This window comes from Dermacentor silvarum, chromosome 5 (genome assembly GCF_013339745.2).
Source record: "Dermacentor silvarum isolate Dsil-2018 chromosome 5, BIME_Dsil_1.4, whole genome shotgun sequence".
Classification (NCBI taxonomy): Eukaryota; Metazoa; Arthropoda; class Arachnida; order Ixodida; family Ixodidae; genus Dermacentor; species Dermacentor silvarum.
The window spans coordinates 108425169-108436795 of record NC_051158.1 but is presented as its reverse complement, the minus strand read 5'-3'; positions in this window follow the sequence as shown (position 1 = coordinate 108436795).

The window sequence follows — 11627 nt, the reverse complement described above, 5'->3', positions numbered from 1 at the left end:
TCTACGAGAACTGTACTTATCCTTTGTAATTTCCTAAAAGTGAACTCAAACAATACACACCCTGCCTACACAACTATAAACGATCTGTCCAGTGCCCAAACCTTTCTGAACCGCCCTTCCGTGAGAAAGCCCTACGCACTGCGAGTAAGAAGTCTTGCCGAAGAAATGGATGTGTCACTCCACGAGCACGATGTCATGCCCCCTCCTGTACAGCTGCCACCATGGCAGTGGCAGCTGATTCAGTGTGATCTGTCCTTCATTGAGGTTACAAAGCATGCGCCGGTCCTACATATCCGTATGCATTTCCTCGAATTGCAGTACAAATACTCTTGCCCGGAATATTTTACTGACGCTTCAAAGTCACACGCTGGCGTGTCTTACGCGGCGGTCGGTCCATCATTTTCTGCTGCGGGAGTTCTACACCCAAACACAAGCATCTTTACAGCAGAGGCCTACGCCATCCTGGCGGCGGTTAAACACATCAAACAGCTAGACATACGCAAGGCAGTCATTTACACTGACTCTTTGAGCGTGTTGAAATGTTTAAACACTCCAAGTAGGCACAGAAACCCCGTAATCATAACTCTTTACTCCACCATTTGCACCGCGTATGTATCCAAGCAGCAAATTGTGCTCTGCTGGGTGCCAGGGCACCGCGAGATCCAAGGGAATGAGTTGGCCGACAAGCTAGCCACATCAGTTCATACAGACGCTGCCACTTCACCCATAGCCGTCCCTGTAATGGACCTAAAGCCCTTTATCAAGAAAAAGGTCAGGACCTACTGGCAACGTCTGTGGGACAGAGAAACGGGCAACAAATTACACACTATCAAGCCTCATCTCGCTCATTGGCCACCAGAATCGAAGACACGCCGCACACAGGTTACACTTTGCAGACTCAGGATAGGACACACATACAGTACACATGCTTACATTACTTATTGTCCGGTGGCGATCCGCCTGTCTGTGATGAATGTGGCGAGCCACTCAGTGTACTTCATGTCCTCTTACAGTGCCCTGAACTGGAGCCTCGGAGGAAAAAACATTTTCCATTACTATCACGGCAATATCTCCCATTACATCCTTCTATGTTTTTGGGCAATGAACCTCTTTTTAAATATGAATCACTTCTCGCGTTTTTAAAAGACATACATAATTTCCGTGTTATCTATCCAGGTGACGTGTAGCACGGCCTCTCTGCAGAGGCCACTGCTGCGGTAATTTATTAAAGAAAGCACGTGCCTCGTGGTCTTTGTTCACAAAGGCCTTCGGTAGGCGTTGTGCTGCTTTTATATCCTTAATTTTAGCACCATGACCACTTCTCATACATTCACGACCCACAGATCACTCCACACGTCACTGCCATAATTCTATTCGATATATGTTTTACGCTTATATACCGCGATTTGCTCTTAGGCCCCTTTACAGCCACATAGCATCCTACCATCGGAACCCACTGATCATGGCAAACATACCATTCATTGTCTTGGCGCTCTTTGGCCACATTTGGCCCTTGCGCCAAAAAACACCAAATATCATCAAGTAACAGAATGTGAAAAGCACCTCACAGGGGATACATAAGTAAACGAACCAATGAACACTTGAGCCCAGTGAATGCAGATCCCCTATACAGATACCCTCTTTAAAAAATGGCAACCTGGGCGAGTTGTACGTACCTGTCCGTTTTGCTCAAACAGCATCTGGTGGAAGGTGACAGCCTCCACGTTTGCAGCCTCCGCCAGCTGCCCCTGCCTCGCGTATTCCGATGCTGCAATGCAGGCCGCATCTTCTAGTGGCTGCTGCTGCCGAGGTGGTCTTCGGGGCTGCTGCTGAGTTGATGGTCCTTACAAATTAAAAGGGCAAAGAGGATAACAAATTTGTTGTGCCCTTCTATGTTGAACATTCACTGCCTCATAGGTGGAAAACATAGTGAACTATTCCCGGCAACAAGCTGTAGGCAATATAATAAACCTTAGAGTTGCATAAATAAATAAAGCGGCACCGCAGCACTACAATATGCTGCACCAATATTAATTTCTGCACGACAACTTCAACGCTACAGAAGCTGGATTACAAGTGGTATGATTAGTCAAACAGAATATAGTTTCGTCTTGCACAGTCAGATTATGGCAGGGACTAGCTGTGTTTCTTTGTAGGTGACTATGTGAAATCAACTTTTTCTGTTTAAAAGTTCACAACAGGCAGTGCTTTGTTCTGAAGCCTTCGCATTGCAATTGCTGTTAAAGTGCCTTAAGTGCAGTGCCGCTCGTCCCTGGCTCTGTGCCCACGGACACTTGGGGTGGGGCTGTCGGGAGAGGCACACGGGCGGCAGCGGCCTCCTCTTCGCTGGAGCTTGCCTAACAAAGCTTGCCTAACATAAACAAAGCCGGGACGAAGCTCAGCTCAGCAGGACCAGCGACAATGGTAGAAGCCGGGGCGGCGCCCAGTTTGCAGTACAGGACGGGGATGCCATGACGTGGGCCGGTGTTCGATCCGCTCCATCTCGCCGCACAGCGCCGTTCTGTCAGCCTGGCTGCCCCGTCGTTGGAGATGGTCTCACGCGGCACCCGCTCCAGCCACGCGCATTCCCACGCTTTCCGGCCCCGCACGACGAGCACAAGCATCGAAACACCGGCGCGTTTCAAATATCGGCCCCGCACGCCGAGAACAAACATCGAAATGCCGTCCTCCTACCACAACAACTTAGAGCTTAAACACAACACAACAGCACCACTTCCTTTGACAATGAAATAAAATATTGTTAAAAATAGATTAAATTAAACTGACTTCGAGCTTAAAACACAACTTGTAACTTAAACACAACAGCCCAACTTGCTTGTCAATGAAACAAAATATTGCTAAAAATATGTACTTTTGCATCAACAAAGAGGGCAGGGTCCTCCCCTTCCCATGGTGGGCATACTAAGGCAGCGGGCCTTAGTCACATGGTGTGTGTCTTCTAAGCTGAAGACTTTCCACTCGAGCCACTTGGTTCTCTGGTTCTTTCTTCATCACCCTGGACAGGCTTCGCGACCTGCTGCTAGTACTACCAATACCGAATGGTAGATTTCAAATCGAATATCAGAAAATGTGTCACTGTTTAATGCTTGCCTGGGCAAGAAAACACGGTACGGATCATGCCCTCAAGTCTACTAGCATTACACAGCAAGAATGTAGCAAACTATAAGTAACTTAGGTACACAGAAATCCACGATATGTACCGACAGTCTACTCTTATTAAAGGGAATTTCAAATTAGTACGCCAGCACTGATTACAGCCCAGTTCTACTATACGAAGGTCTGAAAAATATTTTTTCATCAATAGAATTTATGTTGAACAGAACCAACTGCTTTTACTCCTCTGATACTAATAAATTGATGTTTTTCTCTTGAACTGAACGTCAATGAGTTTCGCGGTTTAATAGTGGACCTGTGTTTCGCAGCAATCGTTCATTCGTTTCATAGAATTTTTTAGCTTTCCAGTTTTCCTCCAAGAAACAAAAGAACGTTTTCCATCTTTATGGCAGGTGAGTTATCGTAAGGCCAATCTGCGTCCAATCATCGAGGCGTGTTAAATCAGAAGACTTGGAGACAAGTGTGTTAAGCCAACCATCATTATCACCAAGAGCCAGAGAATTCGCACACCTTCTAACCACCTGTTGCACAAATGATCAGCAATCGTAGTGTTCTTCACTTCATATTCTCTGGTTCGAAATTGACCATGTGGTCTATGTGCGTGGAGTTGACAGCCAGTACTATATCTTGCGATGTTTGGCTTCAATAAATTCAGTTGTGAGTGTTTGCTCATGCTTTCCCCTTATGCTCGTTCCCTATTTGGCTACGCAGTTTTTTGGAAAGCAACCGTAACAACTTCCCCAGTTGTCCACACTTTAGTAAGTCGTGCTCCCAGAATGTAATATACCGTAAAAACCCATATAATACGAGGTGTTATTTGGGGATAGCCATAACGAAAAAAATGTTTTCATCCGCATATAATGCAAGTAAGGAAAGCTCACAAAAAGTAATTGCATTGCACTTAACTTTCACTCGTCGTCCATTTCACTGGCACTGTCTCCCGACATCAGCCACTTGCGCGTCAAAACATTAGAAAACAATTTTAATGTCAGCGAAAAACAATTATCTATTTATTAGGCGTTTATATCTAACATGACGTTGCTATACGGCCCCTTTCGGAGTAAAAACCAAGCAAAGCGTGCTTCCGGCAAAGATGGAGGCTGCTGATTGGCCTGTTTGAAAAACGTCGTCGTGTCCCGCCCCCCGTACGCATGTTCTGCGACGTCATTTTGACGTCAGAATTTGGAATCAATTTCAATCAAACCAACCTGGAATCATTTTACGTTATAGCGCCCCGGTAGTACTTATGGCGTATGCGCGCTAACGACCTGGCGAAGCGTAAGTGTCCGGCACACGCCTGCAGCACTTGAAAGTGGGACGACGAGTGAAAGTGGGACGACGAGAAGGAACGTTTCTTCGCTGTTTTCGAAGAGTACATCGTTCCGGAGGCAGTAGGAAGTCAGACCTCGTCGCCTCGGTCGTGGGACAGCGTTGGATCCCTGAAGGTATCCTAACACTAGCAAGCCAGCACACTGAGTGGTGGTCACTTAATAAGCGAAAATGTCGGTCGTAAAGGTAGGGTCGGAACTTGCTGATTGGCCAAACGGCAGCTAGACACTCCTTTTCAGTCGTGGAATAGATGACCTCCGCCTTTGTGAGACTGCGGCTCGCGTAGGCGCCGTCTTGCCACTGAACCCCACGTTGCTGGCGTCGTGTGTGGATTTCTGTGTCAGCCTTGTCGAAAAGCGCGAGTACCGGGGTTGTTTGTCGTCGCTTCCTCAATTCTGTAAAGGCTTCCTGTTGTTCTTCCGTCCACTGGAAGGGTACATCTTGGCGTGTTAGTCTCGTCAATGGTTCGGCGATCCTTGAAAATCCTTTGACAAAGCGACGGTAGTACGCGCAGAGACCTAAGAATCGCTGAACTAACTGCCTTCTTGTCTGTTGGACGCGGGAACTCGGCGACGGCAGCTAGCTTCTCGGGGGTCTGGCCGAACACCGCGGGGGCTGACCGAGAAACTGTAGCTGCTGAAAGCCAAAATGACAATATTCCCTCTGAGACTGATTGACGGAACTTGTGACACCGTTGTTTCAACTTTCGTAGTACAAGTAAAAAAAGGTTGTCATAAGTCGTCAAACCAGTTTAACCTCAACAATATCAAAATAGCGATCCTTCATGTGTTTATGGTAAGAAATAAATGGTAGTCGCAAGGCGCCAGGTCAGGTGAATCGGGGGATAGATGGTGCGCCATTTGGTCAACTTTCACCGCCGTTTCGTCTTAACAGCCTCCTTCAGCTGCTCGGGGAGGATGACGAAGTACACTCTGGTTATACTACAGCCCTGAGGCAAGTAGTCCGCCAAAAAAAGAACTGTCATTGTCCCAGAAAATTGACGTCATGACCTTTTTGGCCGATTTCTGGATGCGGAACTTTTTCGGTCGTGGGGACCCACTGTGACGCCATTCCTTTGACTGTTCCTTGGTTTCTGGGTCATAAATGTGGAGCCAGGTATTATCGGTCAATAACCTATCCGAAAAATACTTATCGTCAAAACTGGCCAGAACAGTTCTCGATACCAGTTCTCGTGCCTCCTTCAGTTCACTGTTAAAACATTTTGGCACCCATTTTGCAGAAAGCATGCGTATGTGTAGGATATCGGTAGTAATGAAACCAACACGCTCACGGGAGATTTTCAGTAACTGGGCTATCTATTTAGCGGATATTCGCCCTCTTCAAGAATCAGCTTATGGACTGCATCGCTTGCTGCCGGATGTGTTGATGTGGGGTGCCCAATCCGGCGTTCATCTTCAATGGTAACATGTCCTGTCTTGAACCGGGAAACATGGTTTTTTTTACTGCGCTGTAGGAAGAACGTTTCTCCCCTAAGGTTTGTGACATCTCAGTGTGAATATCATTTGCTGGACATTAGGCTACAAATACGTTTTCTACAGTAGGAGCGTCTGTTCCTGTCTTCTATCGGACGTTTTTCATTCTCTCTAGAATAAATTCACTATGAACTAGAATAAAATGCAAATATTAGTTGCTATACACACTTTCTTCATATGTATCCTCTGAAAAACATGAATCACAAGTGCACAAACACATTGCACAAACATTCACATGCTTTGTCCCATCAGTTTAAACTAATGCAGATGCTTAGCCACAACAACTCATTTGCTACCTAGTCACCATTGCACGACTAAGGAAGCAGACAAGATCACAAAGGTAAAAGGATGTCATTAATACATAGAGCTGAACCGAGGACTCTTTTACGCAGTGTTATTTATTTAGCTATGCAAGCATTTTGTCTATCTGCACATTGATCGCAAAAGGGGAATGCTAATGACTAAACATTGTTTTTTGTTTGCAAAGAGCAGTACCTTCGGAAAGGAACACCAGTTGTCTGTATGCATGCACACATGAAGTGCAATATTTGCATGTAAATGAACATGCAAACACTATATTTGTAGCAGCACATACATGAAACATAGCTGCGCAGCAACAAGTAGTCTGCGTTATTACAAAACTGCGTTATTACAAAATGCATAACAACAAGTAGTCTTATTAACTTTAACATGAGCAACAGTAAACAGAAAGAACATTCGAAAAATATAGCTTTGTGATAGAAACATACCAATACACTTTAACATACCGTATTTCATACAGCGTGCGGTTCTTGAACATGCCGGCGCCTAGACGTCGAATGAAGCAGCGATATGGAGATGCAGGCAAATACGATAAGCGAATCTTTCGGATCGCTGCGCCCTGGATTACACAGCATCGGCCAAGATTATGACATCTTCGCATAATATGACATCAACAGCAATGCCGAGCTCAGTGATGCTTGTGTTGAAACGTTGCGATTGTGAAAGAGCTAGCCACCATTTCACTGGTTCGGTCGGAACAAATGGCCTACAGAACTGCATATGGAGCATTTGGAGCTTAGATGTATTTGCTAATTCAGCAACAAGATAGCAAATCGCGCTATCCCAGCATTCCATTCTCTGAACAATGTATTCAAGTAGGAAAAAGTGGGAAGCTGTTGAAACACCCGAGAGGAAGTTGGGGTCAGTGTTAGCTAGTTACTATCTTCACTAGCTAGTCAGTTAGCTAGCTAGTTTAACCAACTAGTTAACTGCCTTACGTGTCAGGACACTCGGCTCAGCAACAGTAGCAGGGCCCGAGATAACGCAGACGCTTCTTCGTGAGGGAAGCGCTGGTCCCTGCTGCTTCCTCCGAACTCGTGTCCTGCGGTCGGAATAGTCCTTAGACATTGTGAGCACTGCGTGCAATGCACATCATGTACACAAGTCACTGCTCAGAACACACAACCTTATTGCTCGCACAAAAAAAGCAAAAAAAAAATGACTGACAACATTTTGCACTCTCGTGCTATCTGTCATGCACATATACAATTTGTGGGGTCACACAACACGTTTTTTTTACATGCAACTTTACGCACCTCGCTATCGGCGAAGAACTCAGGGTGGGGAGGGAGAGAGCAGAACGCCGCCCGTCCTCCCGAGGACGTCACGGACGCAGCCATCGATGCCGCCCACTTTTCCGCCTGCCGTAGCCCTGCAAACCTAACAACGTGTGAGGACGTTACTGTCCGCATTATTAGAGAGCTCACCTCTTCTCGCTTGGGGCCCCGGCAGCCTCTTTTTTGGCTTTGTAGGTCATCTTCTACATGTGATTCCGCCAGCGGCTTGTTGTTTTCGCTGGTGGCCCCTGTTCATTACAACAGCTGCTACCTCCTCCCACAGCTCGTTTTTTCGAGCAGCACTCATACGTGGCGAGTGCTCTGTCGAAGCTCTTGCCAGGTATGCAATGTGCTCGATAAACTGCAGCAACATAGCGGCCTGTTCCCTTTCTAGAAACGCGCGGGCCTTTCGCGGACATTTTGTTGCTTTCTGAACTTGGGAATTTCAGCCGGGCCGCAACACGGTAAAAAAAAAGGCAAACATTTTTACTAACCTTAGCGCTCGCATTAAAGGCTCACTTGGATTTGATTACTTCGTTTTACTTTTTTATACCGTTAATGTAAAAAAAGTTCCAGTCGCTACTCACATTTACCGTTGGAGCAGCTTTCTCGGAGCAGAACCGTCATTGCAAGAGAGCCTGACGGTTACAGTCGCTGCGATCACTTGGACGAAGCTATTGTTCTTTCATGGCGGTGCCCTGTTATGATCCACTATGTCCTAAATTTCGTCCTCGGGTGTTATGAATAATTATTTTTGGCTGGTCCTAAAAATAGGATCACACATCATTGAATACACGCAGCGAGAACGACACGACACCGCACGAGGAACATTTACTTATCTGATTCTTGTATCGCACGTCTCTCGGAAGCAGCGTCTGAACTTCACAGACGAAAGTACACCGCCGTGGGTCGCAAGAGGGGACCCGTAAAAGAGCGAGGGATTCTGGGATGCGCCGTCTGCTAGCTGTTTCCGGTTCGAGTCGGCGCAGCCGCCGCCACCGCTTCGCCGTTGAAGCCCATTCATGCGCTTCCAGTCAGACTTTGTCACACACGAAGATTACCCGTTTGCAGGCGCCTAGCAAAATCATTGTTGACTGCCCAAATTCAAGCCCTTTGAACATTGATTCTCCGGCAGCAAGGACACGGGTCATGCTGAGTCAAGCATAACATGTCTAAACTTCACACGTTAGTTACACATGACTTCAACCACAACTTTGAAGTACGGAAATTTTTCTTGCCTTGGGGTTCAGTAGGACGTTGGAACAAGTGGTCTATGCACTGGAAGTATCTCGTGAAAGGAAAATTCGTGGACATGTATTACATGCAAGAAGCCGAATATTTTCCGTACCATACAGTGTTGGCAATAGGGGAGATATCAGTGATTTTGCAGTTCTTGTTTTATTTTCTGGCACACTTAAGACATCAGCATCTAGACAACAATCCTGTGTGAGCCTTCTGTGCAGTTAGAGGTAGTAGAGTGTGCAGGCCACCCAAACTACTACATTTACTGTTCCAGTCATCTGACAGAATTTTCAATCTTGCAATAGAAATAGGCTTTTCTTTATTTCGCATACACTTGATGGGTCTGGTGATGTACCTGGTCTTTAATTTAACAAGTACTACTATTATAGGAACGCAAAGGTGAACACTTCAATATGAAGCCGTTTTGCCAAATATGCAAATGTGCATGTTTAACTTCCGCAATTTTAAAGTGCAATTAGGTTGAAGTTCATTTCTTTCTTTGTTACAGAAAGAGGAACAACAGCTAAAGGCCATGTGGCCTGACAGAGGGAGTCTCTTGGTCCTAAGCGCGTTCGGCAAACATATTCAAAGTAGGAAACGAGTGACTAAGTACAATGTACAGAATACAAATAAACTATATTTATACAATTATTACATGAATATACATTCTCTGCTTGAAAAATTATTGTAATGTACTTTCACATTACAGTGCAGATAGAAAGAAACATACATATACTGTGCATAACAAAATGTTAGTGCAGTAGCATTTTATTTATAATTAATTTGAGACTGTAAGAGAAAGGTTTTATTACATTCTTAAAAATGGGGTGCGTAAAAATCACTTTTTTGTTCAACGATGTTTATAGTAGCTTCGGTATTTGGTAGCTTAGATCCTGACGTCCATAGTTAGTACGTGTAAATGGTGTTTGTTGTTCTGATTTTATAGCGTAATTATATACGCTTTCAACCGTAAAATCGTACCCACCAGGGACCGAATGGTGTCAGCTGCTCTGCTTGCTAGAAAAACTCATTAAATGATGGTCATCTAAGAGAAGTTTCCATGCTTCGGTATATGAGAAATTATGCAGTATAAACCATTTCTAAAGAAGCGTATGTGTTGCCAAAGAAAATACACTATTCAAAAGTATGTTTTCTTTTAATGGAACAATATCACATTAAATTGTTCTTTCACAAATTGAAATTTGTATGTATTCTGAATTGTGGGACCTGGTTTTCGTTGCTTAGAGAGTACTCAATAGCATAACGTATGTCCAAAGCAAATGTTTCCACATTACATATTATTTTTATTAAGAATAATTTCCTTTCAGGCTTTGTGCACACGCAATGTAGCTGATAGGGATGTTGAGGCGCAACAATGTTTTGTTGCATAAATATGCGACAGCGTATATTTTTTCTGCAATGTGCTGCACATGTGATGGGGTAACTTCTAAGTTAAGGCAACTGCACCCTAGAACATGGTCTTACAAAAACGTTACCTGGAACATATACACTTCTGCTAGTGAAAAACTACCAAGATATGGCATGCCGTACGTCATACCTTAATACAAATATCTCTTTCATACTACACCCACAATTATGTAGAGTCGCGAGCAAAAGTTTGTGGACCAAAGGTGCCACGATTTTAATTTTTTTTTCGCAGCCTGGGCATTACGGCTGAAATCAAGAGCGCATGCATACGTGCAGGTGTTTCACCAATACAACGTATTAAGCCATCCGAGGCCGCGGAGCTATGTTTTAATTTTAATATGTTTAATTTTTTGCTGATGCCGTGGTCTCCAAACTTTTTCTCGCGACTGTACAGTAGTACAAATTGTGTACAGAAATTCATACGAATTGCATGCTGCGCTACTGTTGGGCAATCAGTTGACGTTTGATAATTTTACTGCAGTGTCATCATGGTACACACCTATTTTGGTTTCGTTGTGGCAAACTTGTTGAAGCACATCACTCATTTAAAACTTATCCGACACTGCTGTGAAAATGTATGCTATTCAAGCTTTGTTTCAGGTTCCCACAAATTGTAAGCACAATCTTGTGAAACCGCTACATTATTTGGTGAAAAGTTTTATGAAAATTTCACAGACATGCCATATATTGCTAAACAAGTTGCAATCCTAACTGCTACTGTAGGTATTCCTCACTTATTATGTAACATGATTGTGCACATATTCATTATAAGGAAGTGGTCATAAATACAACGTACATGTAAAATAACTTCTTTTAAATGCGTAAGCTTACCCAACGAGAAAACTGCCCGCGCGTCCGTCCGGCCGGCCCTCGCGTAAGATGATCGCTCTGTAGAGCCCGCCGCAACGAGAGACAATAGAGTTTTAGCTTGTCCGGTAATCGGGTAAACGGGAGCGGGCCGGGCGTTGGGGCGGTTTGCCGGAACCGTAAACGTGAGCGGCCTGTATGGTGCTACCACCTGGTGGCGCAGAAATCAAACATACAAAAACAGCTAATATTGCAGTAACCAAGTGTATTCTACTTCGCTGCTGGTGTAAAGGTTCGACAGTGGCGTAATCGTGTTGCCGCCGAAAATTTACACCAGCAGAGAAGTAGAATACACATGGTTACTGCAATATTAGCGGTTTTTGTATGTTTGATTTCTGCGCCACCAGGTGGTAGCACCATACAGGCCGCTCACGTTTACGGTTCCGGCAAACCGCCCCAAGCCCGGCCCGCTCGCGTTTACCCGATTACCGGACAAGCTAAAACTCTCTATTACCTCCGTGCTGCCTGTCGCTTTAAAGCTAACGAAGCGGCGCTAACGCCGTGTCTTGCCCCTTCGCAGATCGCTTTGAAGATA